Source organism: Pyxicephalus adspersus, chromosome 11, assembly GCF_032062135.1.
Source record: "Pyxicephalus adspersus chromosome 11, UCB_Pads_2.0, whole genome shotgun sequence".
NCBI lineage: Eukaryota > Metazoa > Chordata > Amphibia > Anura > Pyxicephalidae > Pyxicephalus > Pyxicephalus adspersus.
Window position 1 is genome coordinate 53030597 of NC_092868.1, and position 22747 is coordinate 53053343.

At 40.5% G+C, this 22747-nt stretch overlaps 1 protein-coding gene across 4 annotated transcripts in view; it reads left to right on the forward strand.

Annotated features, from left to right (window-relative positions):
- Positions 1–4544: 4544 nt before the first annotated feature.
- The window catches only part of PKNOX2 (PBX/knotted 1 homeobox 2), a 241334-nt gene continuing 223131 nt past the window's right edge, over positions 4545–22747 (forward strand). For 2 of the 4 annotated variants that reach the window (XM_072425881.1, XM_072425887.1), the window contains exon 1: positions 4545–4601. The gene's annotated coding sequence lies outside the window, so the exon portion shown is untranslated. Of the gene's footprint in view, positions 4602–4828; positions 4867–18979; positions 19051–22747 lie in introns of those variants that run through there. The other 2 variants (XM_072425882.1, XM_072425883.1) reach the window with 2 other exon arrangements.

A 22747-nucleotide genomic window follows, 5' to 3' on the forward strand; every position in this document is an offset into this window, starting at 1 on the left:
TGATCAGTGGTTCATTCCACCAGCCTATGTCATTAATATATCCGGTAGTGGTAAAGGAGGCAGTGGAAGATACCAAGTTGTGCAGTGGGGGGCAGGAATCCAATTTTCAAGCAAGCAAGCTTGGTTCTTCAAGATCATCATCACAATAGGTACAACAAATAACTTAATATAATGGATTCCTAGAATAACCTAAACTCTGATTGGCTGGTTATTGCCCCTGCTTACTATTCCCTTCAGCCATAAATTTCCCACCATAAGCACACATAATTCAGTATGACTAGGACGAGAGCCGACAATCGTGCTGTTCTTTGCACTCTTTTCTTTCCTGGCAAACCGTAAAGTTCTGTCAGTTTTGTTTCGCAGAAAATCCCCTTTATTCCATAGGTCTTTGAGATGCAATTTTCTGTAATAAAATCCTTATTAGCTTACACAAAAGAACAAGAGCCCGGCAATGGCATCTTTTCAAACAACAGCTGTGCTTTATGTTGGAATACTTATTAATATCTCATTTCTTAGCCAGCTTTTGGGATATTGCTCTCAGAGACCGGGCTCGGATCAACAGAAGGGATTTCCCCCAATTTCCCTTTAAACGTGTAAGCTAGAACAAATCTGAACGAGGCTATTAAAAAGAAAGATACGTCTTGTAAAATGTCACTTGACGGTGAATATATGTACTTGGGGTTATGCGAATGGCCCAGTAATCTCTTTCCATAAACAGATTTATTGGAGAGAAAGCTGAGGTTACATTGGGGGAATGGGAAAGGCATTCGGCTGTGAACGTCTCTATACTGGATAAGTTACAGCAAATGGAAAGTTTATGTAGTGCCGTCATCCTAAGCCGGGATTTTGGGGAGCCCAAGGTTCTTCTAGAGCCGAATTTCTCAACTTGATGGGGGAATGCTTTAAATAACTTTCAGGTCTTCAGGGAACCCCTTCTATATTTATTATATCCACAGCTCACAGTTTATTATCATGGTGGTCAGTGGGAAGAATTCCTCTTACATTGCTGGCCATTGGGAAGAATGTCAACCTTACAGATAGCCAAAAACATCATTGGTGTCACTTAAACTGACATGAGAGGTACAAACTGCTCAAAGAACTCCCAGAAACCTATGGAGGAACCCTGGTTGGGAAACACGGCTCTAGAACAGCCTTTCCAAACTTTTGTAACAGCTTTAAGTGATCTGGTGAGCTGGAAACCTTTTTGCTTATCTGTATGGTCGGAGAATTGTTCCCAAACGTAATACATAGATTTACTTTTTGTTTAGTGGATATAATATTAATATTAGTCTGCTTTGAAATACTTTTAAATTGGTGAGCAGAAAGTTCAGCAGCACAGATTTAGGGAACACCAGACTATAAATATTGTGGACTTCCTGACTTTAATACAGTGGAAGCGTTTGCTGGACTGAATTACCAAACCACTTTTTACTCTACAAATTGGACTTTCCACTACTTGCTTATGCTGGATCCCCACAGAAGACTTTATTATTATTATTAATAATAATAGTAATTATAAAAAACAGGATTTTTTATGGTGGCAACATATTACACAGCGCTGTATAATAAACAGAGGTTGCAAATGACAGACAGATACAGACAGTGACACAGGAGGAGGAGAGGACCCTGCCCCGAAGAGCTTACAATCTAGGAGGTAGGAGAAGTAGCACACAATAAGAGGGGGGATATGGAATGGTGGGAAGCAGTGAGGGTTTAGGAGACAGAAGAAGATGGGTAGGCAAGTTTGAAAAGATGGATTATATGGCTCTTTCAAATGAGAAGAAAGCAGCAGCAAGCCAAATAGGAGGAGGAAGACCATTCCAGAGAGTGGGGGCAGCTCTAGAGAAGTCTTGGAGCCGTGCGTGTGAGGAGGTTACGAATGAGGAAGTCATTAGTAGGTCATTGGAGGAGCGGAGAGAGCAGCTAGGGGAGTATTTTTCTATCAGGTCAGAAAGGTAAGTGGGACAATAACTGTGGAGGGATTTGAAGGCAAAGCACAGGAGATGAATTTGATTCTAAGGTGAAATGGAAGCCAATGAAGAGAACTACTAAGGGATGCAGCAGAAGAGGTGGGAAGGATGGATGAGTCTGGCTGCAGCATTTAGGAGCTCGTAAACCATGCACATCCAAGCAGACATTCCATAAAATTTGGGATTTTCTTTCCCTCAATCTTCTGTAACCCTGGGCACATTTTCATCGTTTTTCCAGAATGAGTCCTGCAGAACTTTAGTTGACTGCAGGATCTTCTTCTCACTGATTGCTTTCTATAGGACATCTGACATTATCCTCACCTTGGTGCCATGGGCAGGACACGGGTTAGGTAAGTATATTTCTAAATTCCTCTTTTCCAGGTACATATTTCATCTACATATAAAAGGTGATGTGGACCAGCATGAACTCACCCAACAATTATAGTGAAAGGTCCACAAGTTTGGGTATTCTTATGATACATAACATCAGCTGGGTGCCAAACCACAAATCACCATTGCAAATATTACAGAAATTACCTATTCCACCTTTTAAACACTATATTACCCAACAGCTGCCTGCCATTGCAATGATTCTTCTCTGGTTTTGTATCCAACAGATTTATTACTGGACAACCCAGCACTGCCCCCATTCCAGGTACAATGACACCCAACATCCAGCAATCCACTTCTTGTGAGCCCAGGGAGTCATTAATGTATTGTCTGGGGATTCATAATCACATTGGCCTGGTCTCACATTACTCCTGGACCGTGATGCCTCTAATCCCGACTTCCTGGTGGTATTTGCAGCTTTGGACTGAGAAAAGAGGACAAAACCCATGAAGTCATCACACCAGCCTGAAGAATGCAGGAAAAAAGGTAAATATTAGGATTTTATTCAAAACAAGGAGGGGGATGCACACAAAAAATAAACTTTTTTTTAATTATTTCATGAATATATTTTTTTATTTACATGTATTTATATAGTGCCAACATTCACCATACCGCGGCCATGCTGCACAGTTCTGAATAAATGTCGTTTTAGTTTTGGGTGAATATCATTTGGAGATGAATCAGTGAATAATTATTGCCAGCACTTATCACCCCCATTACTAAAAAATAAGTTATGCTCCAAGAAATAATTCTTCAATTAATTCATTGGGCCTGATTTATTAAAGCTGTCCAAGGCTGGAGAGGATACACTTTCATCAGTAAAGCTGGGTGATCCAGCAAACCTGGAATAGATCTAGTTCAGGATTAAAAACATTTTCCAGCAAATAGCAAACAACTTTGAAGAAATCCATTGCAGTTTTGCTGGATCACCCAGCTTCACTGATGAAAGTGTATCCTCCCCAGCCTTGGAGAGCTTTAATAAATCAGTTAAATATTTTTTTTTTCATTTCAATATTACTTTCTCATTTTTTTTATTCTTATAAATATAAAGTATTGCACAGATCTATTTCACATGGACCTTTTATCAGCCAGGTAAAAAATCTAACAGTTGCTTTACCTCTGTGCATAACGTGGCTCAGTGTGCAGAACGTGGCTCAGTGGTCAGCATTCACTTCTCGCAGCATTAGGATCCCAAGTTCATGGAATTTATATATTTTCCCCATGTTTATGTAGATTTCCTCCCATATGTGGAAGGTTATTTGGCTTCCCCTAAAAAATTGTGAGTTACATAGGTACACCTGACTGTCAACTCCTTGGACAGACAGTTAAGTGACTTTCTTTATAAACGCCTAATAACAAATAAAAACCCAAACCCCCTTCTTTATAAACGCTGCCTACATCTTTATTAGTCAAAGTAAAGCTAGTGCTGGGCTTTCTTACAAGGCAGCCCAGCATGCACAGCTCGTAAAGAATCACTCTGTATTCTACGTATATAGAAAACAAATATGTGATAAAAATAAAAACACAATACACCGAGCATTTCTATAAAAACATGAACAGCTATTCATCCACTAGCATGGTGGCTCAGTGGTTAGCACTCTAGTCTTTGCAGCACTAGATCCCAGGTTTGAATCTTGGCCAGGACACTATCTGCATGGAGTTTGTGTGGGGGTACTCTGGTTTCTTCACACATTCCAAAAACATATGTTTCGGTACATCGGCTTCTTCCTAAAAGTCACGTTATACTGTGTTAGAGACATTAGATTGTGAGCTCCTTTGAGGGACAGCTAGTGACATGACTATGGACTTTGTACAGCGCTGTGTAATATGATGGCGCTATATAAATACTGTGTAATAATAATACACCAACACGTTACATCTCTTGCAAAACCGCCTTCCTCCTAGAATATCAGACGAGCTTGGAAATAACGCTTTTTTCTTAATGAACGAACAATGCTTTCCCACCGCCGTGTAAATATCTCCAGTCGTTTGTCACAGCTGTCAAAACAAATCGATCAAGAAAAAAAAGAAACCTGGCGAAGGGCAGGTGAAGGCAGGCAAGTGGCTGCGTCCAGCAGATGGCGGTGATATCCCAGCAATAACCGCTTCCCACTTAAAGCCAAAGCTGGAGAAGAATGGGGGCGTGTTCCTGGACCCCCCTCCAGTGACGTCACAGCCTTTGCTGGGAAGTATAGGCTGTGCTGTCACGCCAGTGTCAGTCTGATGAAGATTGGCACTCAGGTAAGCTGTCATTCATTCTCAATGTCAGGAGCTGCTTTCCAGGCTGCGGGCTGCTGCAGTCGCTGTTGTTGCTTGCAGCCTCTGTGTGTGCGTGTGTGCGCACTCTCTCCAAGAAGCATGTGCCTCTCCCTCTCTTTTTTTTTTTTTTTTTTAACACAGTCCCATTGCTGGAGCTCTTCATACAGACAGGGCACAGGAGAAGGAGGAGGAGGCAATGTGGGGCAACTGCTAATGCAATCACGCCTCATGCCCAGGATCTAAGCATGTGCGGAGTCTTTTTTTTTTTCTGCATGCATGAGCCAACATACAAATATATATACATATCTATACATACATATATATATATATATATATATAAAAACATATAAAACACACACATATCATTTATACACATTTTTTTGCAATGTGACCCGAAACGCGTTGTACGCTTTATACATTTTTTTTGCTGAATCCTTCCCTGGGATATCTTTTTTTTTAACGCTTGGAAATGTATTTTTTATTTTTTATTTTTAGATGTTTTTTGTTTTTATTTCTTTTTTGAGCTGCTGTGTAATAGGCTAGGATGCCGATGAAGGATTTCTATGTCTTATGGATAGATTTGGTTTCTTTGTAGCGTTGTGTGCTGTTGGTGAAGCTGCCGGTGTTGTGTCGGCGTGGTAGGTACCCCGGTAGTGTGTCTTTAACTTACCAAGCAGTTGTGTGTCTTTCGGACGGTCCGGCGTCTTCGCCGCGTTCCAATCCTAAGGATGCTGTAGGTTTGCTGTGCTCGGTTGATTGATAAGCCACCGGAAAAAAAGGGAAGGCGATGAAAAGCCGCGTGCTACTTTAAATTATTCAGAGCCGATTGTGGTGTTTTTGTGTCTCGTAGTGAATTTGCATCTGCTCAGAGCTTGTGTATAATTCATTATTTTTAAATGGCTCTTTCTGCGCGAGCGTCTTGGGGGATATCTGCCGCTGCTCGATGGGGCTCTGGCGACAACATTGTTATGACTTTGACTCTCTTCCAGCGTTTGCAATGAAGGGTTTGCTCTCATTGTCTATCCGCTGAGCCATTAAAGGGGGGCTGTCATGTTGCTTTAATTAAGTCTCTGACTGCTTTTAACTTTACAAACTGAAATGTTTTTTTTTTTTTTACCTTAATTTGTTAAGCTGACCGGTTACCTTTTCCAGCAAATAATTGCCAGAGACTTAGAAGTTGATCATTAGCAAGGGGGTAATTTAATATACAACTTCTCGCGTCGGCTGCCAGTCTCTTTTTCCTAATTGAGGACGGTATTGGATTTTGCGTTGCGTCCTTTGGACGTTTCCAATACTAAATTGATTATAATGATAGGCTGGGAACACATTAACGAGCTCCGGAGATAGATTAGTTAAGCATCGGAATAATGTGAAATGTAAAACTAGTGTGAAATAGATCGCAGAAAGTTAGTTAAGCGAGCGTCCTGTGCGATTTTCCAGGCTGATCAATTATTTAAGTACCAAACTTTTCATTGATAAGCCAACGCAGATTTTTTTTTTTACGAGAGGTTTTAATTTGTAATAATCCACTCTCTAAATGGCATTCATTTGCATTCTACAGATGGGTCGTGTGGCAATCATTTTTCCCAAGGATTTTAATTGTAGCAATTAAGAAGGAAGGAAACGGCGTTTTGTGTGGCTATGGACCGGGTACATCTGCTGTTTAAAAAAAAAAAAGGGGGGGGGGGGATGTGTGTGTTTTTTTTCGGTTCTGTTATGGTATTTGCTATGTTAAATAATGCATCAGCTTTCCCTTTTTTCTGTGGGTGCTAAAAAAGAAGTTGAACGCTTTGTAACTAAGTTTAGAAAACTTTTTCATGTTGATGCAATTTCCCACTTGTCTCAATTGGCCGCTCTAGGCATGTTTACTGTGCACGATCTGGGTGGCATGCTACGGGATTACCGTGTCAGTGATACCCAAATCAAACTAATGAGCTGGAATAATTCATCAAACAAAGCTGTAGGATTGGCCGCTGGGTAACGGGGCGAAGGGGTTTGTTTGGTGGCTTTGGAAATACTTTTGTTGCTTTATCTGTCATTTGATTGTAAATTAAAATAAGGTAATTTCTTCTTTGGTCTTCATAAGCAAACCATTGATATTCTCTTACAATACAGATATGTGTATATAGAATGATGCAAGAATAAAACTAAAATCCCTGCGATGATTCCCAATGGGTCTCATTCCCATTCAGCATGTGGAATCATTGCACGCTGTTATCTGATTTATATTGTATTTTATTATGTGCTGACCCTGGCACACACATGGCATTATACCCAGCATTATTCTCATGGACAGATCTTGTAATACAAATCATTACACATGGCCCAATATGATCCGAATAGTTCACTATCCCCCCATAGAGTGTTCTGAAAGTTTGCAGTGAATCCCATTTGTTTGTTGTCACTCTGTAGGGAAGATTGTATATATATAAGGGATACAATTCTAGATGCAGAATCTACATGTTACACTTTTATTCTCTTGCTGTACTTTGCAACATGCAGCCTCAGACGTTTCTTAAACATTCATTTACTATTGGATAAGTGAATGCCAGAGATTGGTGAATTTTGCCCCTAGGAGGCAATTAGAAATCCAGAAAATGCAAGGTTTTTGGGATGTGATTGCTCATCTCTGGGTGGTGGTGGGGGGATTGGTGATCCCAGTTTTTTTTGTATGTTGAGCTAATGTTGGGGTTGGTGGTGATGGTCATGGTGATGGTGAGGGGGTTACTATAATTTATTAATAAAATCCCAAAATGAGAAAATCCCCTTTTTATCAAACGTCATCAAATCTAAATCTCTACCCTGATGCGCATAAAAGTCTTTAAATCCCAACTACACCCCCCCTAAAAAAGTGCTATGGGGCTGCTGCATTATAACTTACATTTATTTCATATACACTGAATGTATTATACAAGAGACTTCCATCTAGCCATGGAGAACTACAACACACAGCATGCAACTCTGGCTGGGATTTGTAGTCCCCCAGCAGCAGAGGGATGCAGGCTGTGTAACATAAATACATAAGGAATACATTTTGTGTCTTTACCCAACCTGAGCAAATAATCAGCAATGAAATAATAATAATAGAAATCCTCAAAGTGTTCACCAGTCTCAAATATTTGCACATAAACTGCTAACTTTATATTATTATTAATACTGATTTATATATCGCCTTCATCAATCGTGGCGCTGCTCATATTAAGTTGCAGCATGGCCAGCTTTTGCCATTATAACTCAACTATTTACTAATAGTGATGAATAGTAATATGTTGGCGCTATATAAATACTGTTTATGAATAATAATAATATTAATAATAATGATAGAGAAATGCAAGGAAGTTATTTAAAAGCTAAAATCAAGACATCTACAATACGTAAATGATAAAATATCTTTAATACAATAAAAAAGATGAAAAAATAAATGAAATCATAAAACCATAAAACATTATCTTGGCTATGAATCATTTGGAAAAGTTTCTGAAATGCCACACTGCGTCAAAAAAGGTCCAAAATACCCCAAAAAGTTCTCCAGTTTCAGTGATTCCAATCTGCTTTTCTATGCAAAAAGTTTCTGTATTGTCAGGTTGTGCCTGGATTCACCAATCCGGAGCTGTTTTACTTACCTGGAACACGATAACCATGGACAATACCATTTTATCATTCTCAGCAAAGTTTAAATAATGTGGAAGATAAAAAGAGAACAAAACGATCATTTTGTAAAAATTCCGAAACCTGGGAAGATTAGGAATCCAGCTGGAAAGGCGTAATCATGTGTGTGTGTGCAATCACCCTGCAATGTACACGGCATTCCGGTGCAGGCTGTAATTAATAGAACAAGGGGTCGCCGAATGGTACGGCCCAGCTGGACCTCCACATCTGGCCAACTGCAGACACATTGAAAGGGGGGTTTTATTTCTTTTTCGGAAAGAGAAAATAGATATTATTATAACCCAAGCCCGGGATACAAGTTGTATATTTTTCGGGGGTCTTGGCGGGTGGGCAATGAAAATATTAGGAGAGGTGCAAATGGGCACGGATGTATCCAGCTGCTAGGAAATGAAGGCAGAAAGGGTTACGGGCCTCCATTCTTTCCTTGGGGCCTGCCATTTCTTTGTGTGTAATCCTTGCTCTATTTGCAGGGCTCAGATAGTCTAGCGTCTTAGAAACGAGAGGAATGAGAGCAGTGATCCTGTCTCCGGGGTGCCATTCTACCCGTACATAGGCACAATATGACCGAGCCGCCTAAACTGCCGCCGGTGGCAATCACAACTAAACCGGCACAAATCATTATCCTGAAACACAAGCTCATTCCATTTTTTTTTCCTCTACTAGTCACCGGCTGTATCTATCTGTTCATTATGTTTTAATTAGAATATTTAGCCTGTACCCAACATGAAAACAATGAGATAGATGATGAATAAACCGTGATAATCCCACAGCAGGAAATTAGAGTTCTCATTTTATTCTGGAAGATATGGAATAATGTCAATTTTTTTTTGTGCGGATTGCCGGTCATAACAACCTTGTATGCCATTGTGTTTAATTAACGTGTAGAAGGATAAATGTAAAAAACAAATATAATACAATGCAATATAAAGCAAAACGATACAAAAAAACGGGATGTATATGGACTAAAAAAAAAAAAAAAAAAAAAAAAAAAAAAAAAATATATATATATATATATATATATATATATATATATATATAAAATATCAATACATATACACACACACATATCCTTCTACACATATACATACATACATATACGTATACGCACACACATATATATATATATATATATAATTCATATACACACACATATCCTTCTACACATAAATGCACAATAAATGGGGTTACAAATGGACCAGCCCACCCACCACTTGATTTTTCGTGTCCGGGTAGACGATGCCAAATTGCACCAGGCTATTCTATCTCTTAGAATCTCTATATTTGAATTCCCAACTCTTGCTGGGTCTGATTTACTAATGCTCTCCAAGACTGGAGAAGATAGATTATCATGGGAGAACCTGGGTAATCCAACAAACCTGGAATGGATTTCTTACAAATCCATTTGCTATTTGTTAGCACATATTTTTTTAAATTCTGGACTAGATCTATTCTGGGTTTGCTGGATCACCCAGATTTTCCCATGATAGTCTATCTTCTCCAGTCTTGGAAAACTTTAATAAATCAATTATATGTTACTGCAATGGAATGGGTTTCTTACAAATCATTTGCTATTATTTGGCAAAGGTTTTCAGTCCTGAACCAGATCTATTCCAGGTTTGCTGGGTCACTCAGATTCACGCATGATGGTTTAGCTTTAATATATCAGGGCATTTGTTGGGAAGGGTAATGGGAGTAAAGGGTATTAGAAGACAAGGAGTAATTCTTGTTATCAGGGAGTTTATTGCCCAAAATCCCAATTTTTACACTTATCATAAACATTGGGGTAAGGGTAATTGTCCTTTACTCTAAGGGATGATACTGTTGTAAAACTTTTATTTCCCTGTCCTTTTATTTTCCTTTTTTTTGTTTTGTACCAAAAGGTTTTGGCATCATCCTGCATAGTTCAAAGCTAAACTGAAGGGGGCGATGTTATTGGACAGACCGGCAGTGCAATGAGCCTTAGGAATAGGCTATGGAGGCAGAGTGCTCTCCGGTACCAAGTATAGGGCTCGGGGGTTTGGATTTTACTTGCACCATTTTTGTTCATGTCACATAGTATAAAAGGGGAACAAGGCAACAAACAAGACATAAACAGCAAGGGTAACCTTTATTTTTGTCCACACTGAGAAAAGTTCTCTCTGACATGGAGAAGCACAAAACTGTGCAAGAACCAAAATGACCCATTGGAGGTCACAAAAGTTCAGCAACTCTTTCCCCACCATCATGTGACAACACTCAGCCAATCACAAGTCACCTAGAGCTGTCACTTTCAAAGAGCTGGGGACTGGTCACATGATCTCCCATACCTCGAAGTACCGAGGGTTTTATATCACTTTACTATAATAAATCACATAGAAAGTCATTGAGAAACTCCACACAAAGCCTATTTCCTATAATCCTTATTTTTTTTGTAGGTAAATAATTCCACATACAGTAAGTCACAATAAATCCCCATTATTAATCAGAATTAAAAGACAATTTTACAGTAGAGGAATCTGTAGAAAGGTTCTATCAGTCTGTGGTGCATTACCATAGAATAATAAAGAAATTAATGGGCTGCCAATGAAATGTCATTTATTGATATACCGGATCATGATGGCCAGCTTCATCCGAGCGATCCCTCTATGGCCGATCCCTACACTACTGTGCACAATGATAAATACCTACATGCTTCTAGCACACATTAAATTACTGATTGTAATTAATGCTCAAGCCACCCAAATGATCCCTCCATGGCCAATCCCTACTCTACTGCACACAATGCCAAATACTTACCTACAGCGTATTATATATAGACGTATGGACATATAGTGCCCATATGGGGCAGATAGACACAGCATGGGTGGGGAAGGGCTACAGCCCGGTCACTGATCTGCCCTATACTAAATGAACCCTGTGCACCCTGCAATGCCTTTATATATTAGCAAACCTTTAAGTTACAACAGGGACTCTTGATTTTTCTATATTGCAATACATGCTCAAGCTGTTCTTAGATTGTAAGCTCTTCAGTGCAGAGTCCTCTCCTCTTCCCGTGTCTTTGTATCTGTCCGTCGTTTGCACCCCCTCATTTAATGTACAGCGCTGTGTAATATGTTGGCGCTATATAAATACTATTTAATAGTAAAAGTTGTCCAAGTGATCCCTCTCTGGCCAGTCCCTACTCAGCAAAGCACTGAATACTTCCATGCTTCTAGCACATGGTAATGGACGTATAGTGCCAATACAGCAAATGACAGCTGGAAGGGGGCAGTGACCCGCACTGTGCAATGGAAACAGAGGGATCGCAATATATATATTAACCCTTTGCACAATGCTCTTCTCTGTATCTATCTATTAAAGCTCTCCAAGACTGGAGAAGATAGACTCTAATGGGAGAACCTGGGTGATCCAGCAAACCTGGAATGTATTTCTTTAAAACCTTTTTCTGTTTGCTGGCTGTAATACTGGACCAGATCCATTTCAGGTTTTCTGAATCAGCCAGGTTCTCCATGATAGTCTATCTCCTCCATAAATCAGGCCCAATGTCTACTAAATTGTGCTAAATGCTAATAAGCACATTGCATTGTGGGATTGGCCAGAGAGGGATCGCTATGGTGCAATTGGTTAGCTTGATCATCCATTGCAATTTATACAAGCCATGAGTCCCTGTCATGATGCAAAAGTTTTCTAGATATAAGTAAGGGTGTATAGCAGTGTGTAAAGGGTTAATGCAGTATTTGTACGGTTACCTCCTATGATTGACATGTCTGTGTGAATATCAGATCCCGTGCACACTCTTCGTCTGGTGTTTGTTCCATCAGAAGGTTATTTATATTGGTTGTTTTTTTTTTTTTATGTTGGATTTTTTTGTTTTTTGTAATTTTCCCCCTGCACACTAGGGGCAGCGATGAATCCTTGTCCCCAGTATTCTGCAGTTGGACATTTTCACTCAATTTCATTTTTCATTTGTTTTGTAATTTCTGAAAGCCAATAAAATGTTTAATCATTGATGTCGCAATGTCTGTGAGATCACTGGGCGAAAATGTATAAAACCACCAACAATTCACCGTACATAACGTCTGATGTGCCAATATGAAATATGTAGATCTGAAGACAAAATGTGTGAATATTTAGGACACAAATCACATCCAAATGTAAAATATCTGTCAGGATTTATTCCTCATATGGAAGTTTATTTATAATTGTTTTCACCCAAATTTTACCCAAATTTCCCAAAAAGTTAAAATTTGATTTAAGTTGATTTACACGTTTGTTTAATTTAATCCAGTATAAAATTTAGAAATTGGGTGAATCTTAGGTGAAATCATTAAATAGAGCTGTAGTTTTCCCATCCTGGGAAGTGATAAAAAAGCCAGGTGGATATTTAGCGGTCACCATTAGAAGCAGTGGACACGTTCACACTGTGTTCTCGTTATTGGGCAATTAGGACATCATGGCTGATTTAGTACATAGTGTTATTTCTCTTCATTTCATTGGCCAACAAAACTGTCTGAGGTGCCAAAAAACAGCCAATCAGGTGGCACATGGTCCTGGCTGATTGGTACAATGAAATCTGGTTGTAGATAATTTGGATTGCCTATTCCTAAATAAATAAAATCAGTTCAGAGATTTGCAAAATGTAATTTATTTAAAATTTTGTGTGCTGACAAAAAGCATGCTGATAGGAGGAGAGGGCAGAGTAACAGAGAGATGACTATATCACTGTGCTGCTTCTCCTTTCATAATGCAGTAATTGGTTGGGGGTTCGTCCGGGATGACCTGGTCACAGGATTAGTGGGTTGAATTATAGCAGGCTCATCCTCCATGTAGCTCATGAATGTGGCCAGGCGGGAGTAGGCTTTACATATGATTGATCATTAATCAGCAAAGACTGATAGCTATTGGCTACAAGTGAACTGACTGCTGGTTCTGTCCAGCAAACACAGCACCTGTGCTATAGTCATAAAGTCCAATCCCTGAGTACCATGGAATCCATTGCAACCATAATCCAGAGAGCCCATTTTCTGCCCCCCTGCATTGGCCTTCAATGTGAGCAAATCTATGGTCTTATTCAAGATTTATCTGGCGTGTGGACCTGGGAGGTGGATTCCATCTTCCAATAAGGTCTAAATCTGATTGGTCAGAAACTTTAAAAATGTTATATCTATCAGGCTTTTAGTTGGCTTTTAGGTGTGTTTTGGAATACCTCCGGATCACAAGCAGGTAAGAGGAAAGGTTCCCAAATCACCAAATATAGGAATATGGAAGGGGGGGGGGGTGTCCTCTAAACCCTGATGGTCAATTAAACCCCTGAAAATGTGGTCATATGACTACACGGGATTTGTGTATGGGTGAGGGGTGCTATTACAGGGCTGATAGGTTGGAAGATGGGAAATATAGAAGATGAGAATGTTAGTAATGGTAATAGGTGGGTATGTTGATGGGGGGGGATCAATCTCTTAGGTTGGTAGTGAATGTGTCTAATGGTATTGGAGACCACAAAGCAGAAGAAACAACTCCTATGCATGATGCTGAATAATCAGCAGTGGAAAATCAACATTTTTTTTTAACCACTACAATCCCAATGACTACCCCCCAGTGACCACCACCATCTTAGTGACTACTATTCGATTCCCCCTCCCCAAATGACCACCACCATCCTAATGACAACCATGAACCCTCTCCCCTATGACCACCTCCATCCCAATGACTGCTATCACCCCCCCAGTGACTACCATTCAATCCCACCTCCCCAAGTGGTCACCACCAGCCCAATGACTACCATCAAACCCCCCATGACCACCACCATCCCACTGACAACCAATAAACCCCCCCCCCCCGGGAATTACCACAATCCTAATGACAACCATTAACCCTTCCTCCCCATGACCACTACCATCTGAATACACACCATCACCTTCCACCCCCCAGCCCTAATGATGCCCCCTCATTCCCCCCCCAGTGACCACCACCCCCAGCCCAAATGACCCCTCCTTGCACCCCTTCATATGCCAACTTATCACTGTCAATGCCTCGGCCTTCCCAAAACTGCACAGCCCTTGTAACTGGTGACTGGGCAACTGTTATATAAACTGCACGGGTGTCATAGAGATAAGTGTGTGTGGGGTCATCTAATGCTGGAATCATACAAAAAAATCTTGCTATTCCTTACATAATGTGGAGTTCTGATTTAAACCCTTCATTCTCACACCTGATGACCCCACACGCCATAATAGTCCAGCCTTGCACAGAGAAGCACAGAGACCCGGTGATATCATAAATCCAGAAACCTTTTTTTTTATCTCATTACCATATTGAAGGCAAAATATTAGTAAATTAAACTTTATCTTTAATCAAATAACTGCGATTGCAGCACAAAAGTAAAACGAGCCCCCCCCCCCCCCCCATGCAGTAGGGGCGAGGAATGTGTTTGTTGCATTGTTTTGTTTCATTAAGTTTTAAACTGGATATAAAGAGAGGGAGCTCTGTGCCCGGCCTGTGGCTCTCACCACATGTCGTAAACATTTTAAGCTGCGGTTACACAGGAACAGCTGAGTGCCGGGCCAAGATGTGTTTCATTAGCTCCGGCAGACTCGGCGACCGCTCGCCAGCATTATATATTGCAGAAAAACACCGAACAAATCTATGCTGAAATGTAAATTATGGAGGAAATGAGGGGCTGTTTTCAGTTCCAGTGGCTGGAATAATTTAGTGTTTTACATCTCTGGTTGTGCGCCTATTCCTAAAACAACCAATGGCCTACACCGGCGCCACAATCGTGCCGCCACTTCACCGAATCCACCATTGATTTCTATAATGAGAACCTGTCACCAGCATGGAGAGCACACAGGCTGACCAATCCAGAAAACCCCAACCTTAACACCCGCCAGTTATTTCATGATCAATATATACATTCCATGACAAATAAACTTTCAACCAATCAAATTGCTTTATCAGAAAACGACACCGATAACATTGAGAACTCTGTTCAAAGTTTCTGCATGACAATCGAAATATCTTTGCTTTATTTCTGAATGATTTCACCTAAGATTCCTTCAACTTTTACCCATACTACATACATTTCTTACATTGATTCACAATTTCATATTAGGTAAAAATTGGATGAATCTTGGCCTTTATATGTCAGAAGTTGTCATGTTTCCTTTTTAGACCCAACTCCAAGCACACAAAATCAGGGCTGCCATAAGGGTGGACAAGGTGTATTTTGGTACCGGGCCCCAAAACAAAAATACTTGATCTTTGCAATGCTGGAACTTTTAGATATAGGGGAGGGGGGCCCAGGAAGTTTACTCAATAAGGGGTCCAGAATTTATTACAGGGGGTCATGCCAATATTATAACAGTGTCAGATCTCTAAGTGAGTTTTTTCCTTGATGGTGTAGTAAGTGAACCTTGGATTTGTCCAAAAAGATTCACTGGGCTATGGCCCAATGCCCATCCACCACCATTACAATGACTCCCATCAAACACCCCCCACCCCAGTGACCACTATCTCAATGACTCCCATCAAACACCCCCTTACCCCAGTGACCACCACTATCCCAATGACTCGAATAAAACACCCCCCTACCGCAGTCACCATCACCATCCTAATGACTCCTATCAAACACCCCCCTACCCCAGTCACCATCACTATCCCGATGACCCCCATCAAACAAATCCCAACCCCAGTGACCACCACCACCCAAATGACTGCCATCAAACACTCCCCTACCCCAGTGACCACCACCATCCCAATGACTCCCATCAATTACCCCCCAACTCCAGTGATTACCACCATTCCAATAACTCCCATTAAACACCCCCCTACCCCAGTGACCACTACTCACCCAATGACTCCAATAAAAAACACCCCCTACCCTACTGACCACTACTATCCCAATGACTCCATCAAACACCCCCCTACCCCAGTGACCACCACCATCCTAATGACTCAGGCTGGGTCCCCTGTCCCCCCTCCGCCATTGCCCCTTTACAACATGCATGGCCACATGGGCATCACAGTCTGCGTTTTGTGAAGCTGGTGTAGGGGGGTAGGGGGCAAACGTCATGTGGGACCTGTGCAAATTTATCATCAGAATTTATCATCAGTTTCACAAGATTGCTGTATGGATGAGCTGCTCAGTGAGTCAGACAATAGTAGGTGAATGTTACCCTTCTTGGGTCAAGCATAGATCTATACTACAAAAAGGGTTAAAAAACAAAACAGCAGACATGATGGGCCGCTTGGTCTCTTTCTGTCGTCACTCTTCTGTTTCTATGTAAATATCTTCTTTATTTTTTATGTATTTCAATGTTTGATTTAGCAATATTTATGATGTATCTGTTCCAAGTCTTTCATGTTTTATAAGTGTTTGTAAAGACAAGACGGGGCAGCTTGGGAATCCGTATTCATTCTGGGCCATTTGTACCTCTCTACAGAATAACATGAATTTTTCTGCAGGTATACTCAGGGAAAATCAAAGTTGATGTCTTTATAGGCTGTTGACACTGCTGCCCTGAGCTGCAATAGACTCAACTCACTAAGCTTTAACAAAGGGTATTTGCCATACCAACATTTTTTGTTTTTTAGGAATGAGCACCGATGAAGGTTAAAAAAAATTAAAAAGTAAAAAAAACTAGAATGGGGTAAACACAACATATGTTAACCATTACAGTATGGTGCCATTCTTCATTAAATCTTGGGTTAGTCTTGGAATAGGCTGTCTGCCGGCCAACCTTGACATCAGTATAAGATGCAGTAGTGATCTTAGGACCATGGACCAAACCAATGAGCACATTGGGGGAGCCAGGCGATTGACCCTGTGGAAATGTTGGCTTTTGAAAATACTTATACTACAGTCTTCAATTTTTACCCATCACAGTGGTGGCCAGTGATGCCACAGGCAATGGAGGAGGTCACTATCTACTTTAATCTGTGCAGGATGCAGTAGTGACCTTGGGGCCATGGACTAAACCACAGAGCACAGTGGGAAGTGGGGGAGACAGAGTGGGGGTGACGCTATGGAAAAGTTGGTTTCTAAAGATACTTCGATCTTCGATTTTCCTCCAGCACAGTGGTGTCAAGGGTGCCATCACTGGATGAGGTCACTTTCTACTTCCATCAGTACAGGATGCAGTAGTGACCTTGGGGCCGTGGACCAAACCACTGAGCAAGGAGGAACTTTCACCCTACGGAGGTGTTGCTTTTGGAAGATACTTTGGTCTTTGATTTTCCTCTAACATAGAGGTGATAGGGGTGCCATCACAGGCAATGGAGGAGTTGCTGTTCCTTCAGTACAGGATGCAGTAGTGGCTTAGGGTCCATGGGCCAAACCACTGAGCACAGTAGGGGGTGGGATAAGGAGACAGGTTATTGACCCCCATGGAATTTGGTTTCCGAAGATATTTTGGTCTTCAAATTACCTCCACCACTGTTGTGGCCAGTAGTTCCTTCACAGGCAATGGAGGAGGTTGCTATCTACTTACTTCAGTACAGGATGCAGAAGTAACCAAACCACTAAGCACAGCAGGGTGGGGGATAGGCATTTGACCCTACGGAAATGTTTCTTTTTGAATGTGCTTCAGGCTGTCACAACCATTGGAAGAGGTCAATATCTACTTTCTTCAGTACATAATGTAGTAGTGACTTTGGGGTCATGGGCCAAACCAACGACCACATTGGGGGGACAGGCGATTGACCTATGGAAATGTTGCTTTCTGAATGTACTTCATGCTTTGATTTGCCAGAGGTGGTCAAGGAATGCTGTCACAGGCAATAGAGGAGGTTGCTATCTACTTCCATCAGTACAAGGTGCAGTAGTGACCTTGGGGCCATGGACCAAACCACTGAGCAGGGGGGGGGGGGGAACAGATGATTGACCCTATGGAAATTTGGTTTCCAAAGAAACTTCAGTCTTTAATTGTCCTCCAACACAGTGGTGGCCAAGGGTGCTGTCACGGACAAAGGAGTAGGTTGATAACTATCTTCAGTACATCCAGCCTAACAAATAGGGACATTTTTGCAAAAGAATCATAAAAACATTCTTTCAAACCACATGCAAACATTCTTGATGCATAAAGATGAATGCTGAAGTTTTGGCCAGGAACAGGAAATCTCTGACCTCTCTTTCCATATTCATGTGTTGGCTGCAGTGGCATGGTTTGGGTGTTAATAAATTGGAACCTCTCCAGGACCATTATGTAAGGGGGAAAACTGGGCAATTGCCCCAGATCCCCCACCTTCTCCAAGACCTCACCTGACAAAACTGGGCAATTGCCCCAGATCCCCCACCTTCTCCAAGACCCCACCTGCCAAAACTGGGCAATTGCCCCAGATCCCCCACCGTCTCCAAGACCCCACCTAATGGCAGGGAGCTGGAATTCCTTGCACTTATATGGTAATTTGGCCATCATTTGGTGAATATGAATTCATAAAAAAAAAAAGAGGACTTCAGGAAGGCGAGAACTCAGGCTGGGTGTCTGCTGGAGAACTTCCACCGGCTGAAGTTTAAAATAACTCGTAATGGTTGGGGGATTGTGCTGTGCTGTTATTTAATATGTGTTACTGTAAGACTAGATTCTGGGGACTTGTAAAGATTGAAAGTGCATAGACAAGCTCTCTCTCTGCTGCAATGTCACCTGCTCTTATTTACGCTTGCACTTCACAGCCTAAAATCAACATTAATTACATGATATCGTTAAGGGAGCCGGCTTCTAACAAACGGAAAATGGTTTCATTTAAACCATTATTTATGGGCTCAATGCGGAAAAGATATCTTTAGGTACGGCACTGTAGATAATATATGATTGGATCATTTTTTGTATTTTTTTTTTTTTATAAAACATCAGCATTTAGGTAGATGGGTTGTCTTTGTATATTAACTTTAAAAATCATTTTTTGTGCAATCTTTAGACACAAAAAGTGTGAAATGTGTTATATTGTTTCATGTTGGTTTTAAACAAAATCCGAATTTCTGTAATTAAAAAGTAGTGAAATATTTTTAGAATTTGTCCTATTTAAAATGACAATGCAACACTTAATACAATTACAAAAAAAAAATCAAATAACATTGAACACTTTTATTTGTAATTTTAAAAAAAAAAAATGGAAATGAAAACAAAAAATAACAGAAAAGGTGAAGAAATTAATTAGGATTGATGGGTTCAACAAATAGTTGATAACTTCATAAGAAAAGTAATCTTTTTTATTGTAATTTTAAGTAATAAGTAATTTTTTTATTGTAAAGTTGCTTCAACTGATATTAAAGAACGAAGGTCATCCATTTGATGTGAAGATGTGTGTAACAGAGTCAATATGTATACCAGGACTATGGGATCCATTTATCAAGGGAATATAGACTGTTCCCAAGTGAATTATCACCTTGCAAGGGATATATCTCTTAGCTTAGTGAATGAATGCCCTGGGGACTTAAATCATCCAATGTCTTTATAAACCCCTCACTACTTCCCACCATTCCAGATGCCCCTCCTATTGTGTGTTACTTCCCCCACCTCCTGGATTGTAAGCTCTTCGGGGCAGGGTCCTCTCCTCCTCCTGTCTCACTGTCTGTATCTGTCGTTATTTAAAACCCCTATTTAATGTACAGCGCTGCGTAATATGTTGGCGCTACATAAATATGTTTTTTAATAATAATAATAATAATAATAATAATATCAATAATAATGCAAACATGCAAGGTCTGTTTTTTTAGATTTCGTTGTACGTGATTGGGTCTTTTTTGCTAAGTGACCTTGTCCCTTGATAGAAGGTATTTTAGGTCTTCCCTTATTGACCTTTTAAACACAGGCGGAACCCTTAGAATAACTTTTGGACCTCAGGGAACCCGTCCTATAATTACTATATCCACAGCTCACAGTACATTAGCGTGGTGGTCAGTAGGAATACTTCTTACATTGCTAGCCATTGGGAAGAATGTCACCTTACGGATACCAATAAAGATCATTGGGGTCACTTCAACTGACTGGAGAGGCACAAAGTACTCATTATTCATGGAACCCCTAGAAATCTTTGGAGGAACCCTGATTGAGAAAAGCTGATTAAGGCCATTGACTTATCTTGGTTTTAATTCTTCATCTAAATCATCATTATTGCATCCCTATATGATTCTTTCAAATAGGGCTTTACAAGCACTGCTGAAACTTTGACAGCAGCCGCTGCTTACAAGTTTAGGCTGTCATTTTAACAGCTTGGAATTGCCAGTAGAAGTTACAAGAGGGGAAGCAGTAAGGATAAAGAGATACAGTATGCCACATTTACCATGTATATTCAGATGAAATTTTAATGGGTGTGCATAGCAGACCCAAAGGACACGTGGCAAGAAAAGGTCAATTTATCTCCAGTGACTGCCTCTAGAGCTCCAAAGCTTACCATATGGTTGAGCTTTTACATCCCTAGATCTGTCTCAACCCAAATCCACAGTGTTCTTCACATGTGATAGAAAACACAGGCTGGTTCTCTTTAAAATTAAATAAAACTATAACAGCATGCTGGTTCATGTAATCATATGAGAACAATCAGAGCAAAACATAAAATATCAGTTTATGTACAGGTGGCACAGCTAAGTCCAATTGTTTTTTTCAGAAAGTAACATATTTCAGGTTTATTGCAGACCCAGCAATACTCCACGGGGAATACACATTATATAACCTTGGTGCACTCTACCAGAACTCTATCCATCGCTTCTACATTATCATAAAATTCTAAAAGCTCGATTCCTTCTGGGTGGTCCAAGTTTCACGGCAAAGTGACGATTTTTGCATCAAACCCTCCACCCAACTTTTATGCCTGAATGGTAACATGGCTTTCCATTTTCTTACAATTAGTTTGTGGTTTCATGGATGTTTAGTAAATGGTTCATGGTTTTCTTCACTGAGTTGCTCTGTGCCCCAGACGGCAAAGTTTGTGAGTTGAATGGGATTTCTTTGTTGACCAATACGGCTATTTTTGGTTGGCTTGAGTAATTCTTTGTTGTATAAATGAAGAATAATGTTTTGTTGTATTATATTAACCCATAGTGGTTTTTAGTTTTTTTTTTTTAAATAAAAGTTTGAGATTTGTATTGTCTGAAGATCTTTGTATAAAATTTTCAGCATATTGGTACCTAGAGGAACATTGAGTGTTGAGATCTAAGCTTGGGCCCTACCAGTGTGACCGCCGGCGATGTATGGCTCAGCTGTAACTGGTGGAGGAGGTAAAGATGGCAAATGGAGTTTTGGGTCATCCCAAGATAAACGTTCTGTTTGTTGTTAGTATCCGGTCCAAAAAAAGGTTTTTCCACTGTGTACCTCCATGCTGCCATTACCATTCATGGGTTCTATGAGGGGCAAAAAAAGGAACTGACCTCTGGAAGCTTTGCCCACAAAAGGGCACATTTGATTCCCAAATTCCCTGAGACCAGCAAAGTCAGAAGTGCCTTGGATCTCACACTACAAATATACAGCTATGAGGGTGTAGGTACGGGTATCACATCCTGGGAAGTGTCCTGCCTTTTCAGGAGGCATTGAACACGAAGGGGTAAAGTGTTCCTGGTACTAATTAAGCATAATTAACAGTTTATTATAGCAAATCATCACAGCTTGGATTATAGGGACAGGGATGATGCTCATAGGAAGGGTGCTCCTAAAAAGTAAAGTACCTACAGTTCTCTATGGAGTTCTCTGTTCTTCAATAACTGTAACATATCCAACTCTCCCAAAACCTAACTTCCCAGAGCTGCCTTGCATATTCAAACAATGCAGTGCTTCAAAGAGAACTAAACCTTAAAATAAAACAAAATGCAAGCAGGCAAGTTTATTATTCTAAACCAAATTTCCTGCAACTAAACTCTCTTCCCCTTCACCAGCCTCTTCACCTGATCGTCTTCAGAATCTTCAGCCACCTTGGTTAGCCAGGACTTCATGATGCATCTCTTGCGCATGCTCATGTCGGTTCATTCATTCCTGGCAGCTATGCGCATGTGTAGATCAGGAAATATTTTGCAGATTACAATCCAGCAGGTAAGTTTGATTTGTTGGCAATGTTCCTTCTACAACAAATCTACTTTATCCACCTGATTGTAATTTACAAAGAACCAGCCTGTTCGCCATTTTTAAATTTTTAGGTTTAGTTCTGCATTAAAGCTGAACCCCAGGTGAAACCATTTTATTAGCTTTTGATGGATTATCAGGCATTTACCCCTCTGGGTAACAACAAAGGTTGCTTTCCTTATGAAGTTTCAAAATTTGTATTTAGTTTTGCTTGTCCCCCCCCCTTCCTTATACCCAACAATCCTCAGATATCATAGACCCCGGCACTGATGCTGCCTCCCTTCCCTAATTTTGGAGATATATTTCATATATCCATCACTCCATTTTTACTAAGCCTTAGACACTTCTGGCTCTTGCAGGTCCTCCCTGCCAAAGCGATATAATTTGCTAACTGAGGAATTCAAATCTGTTGATTAACGTGAACGGAAACGG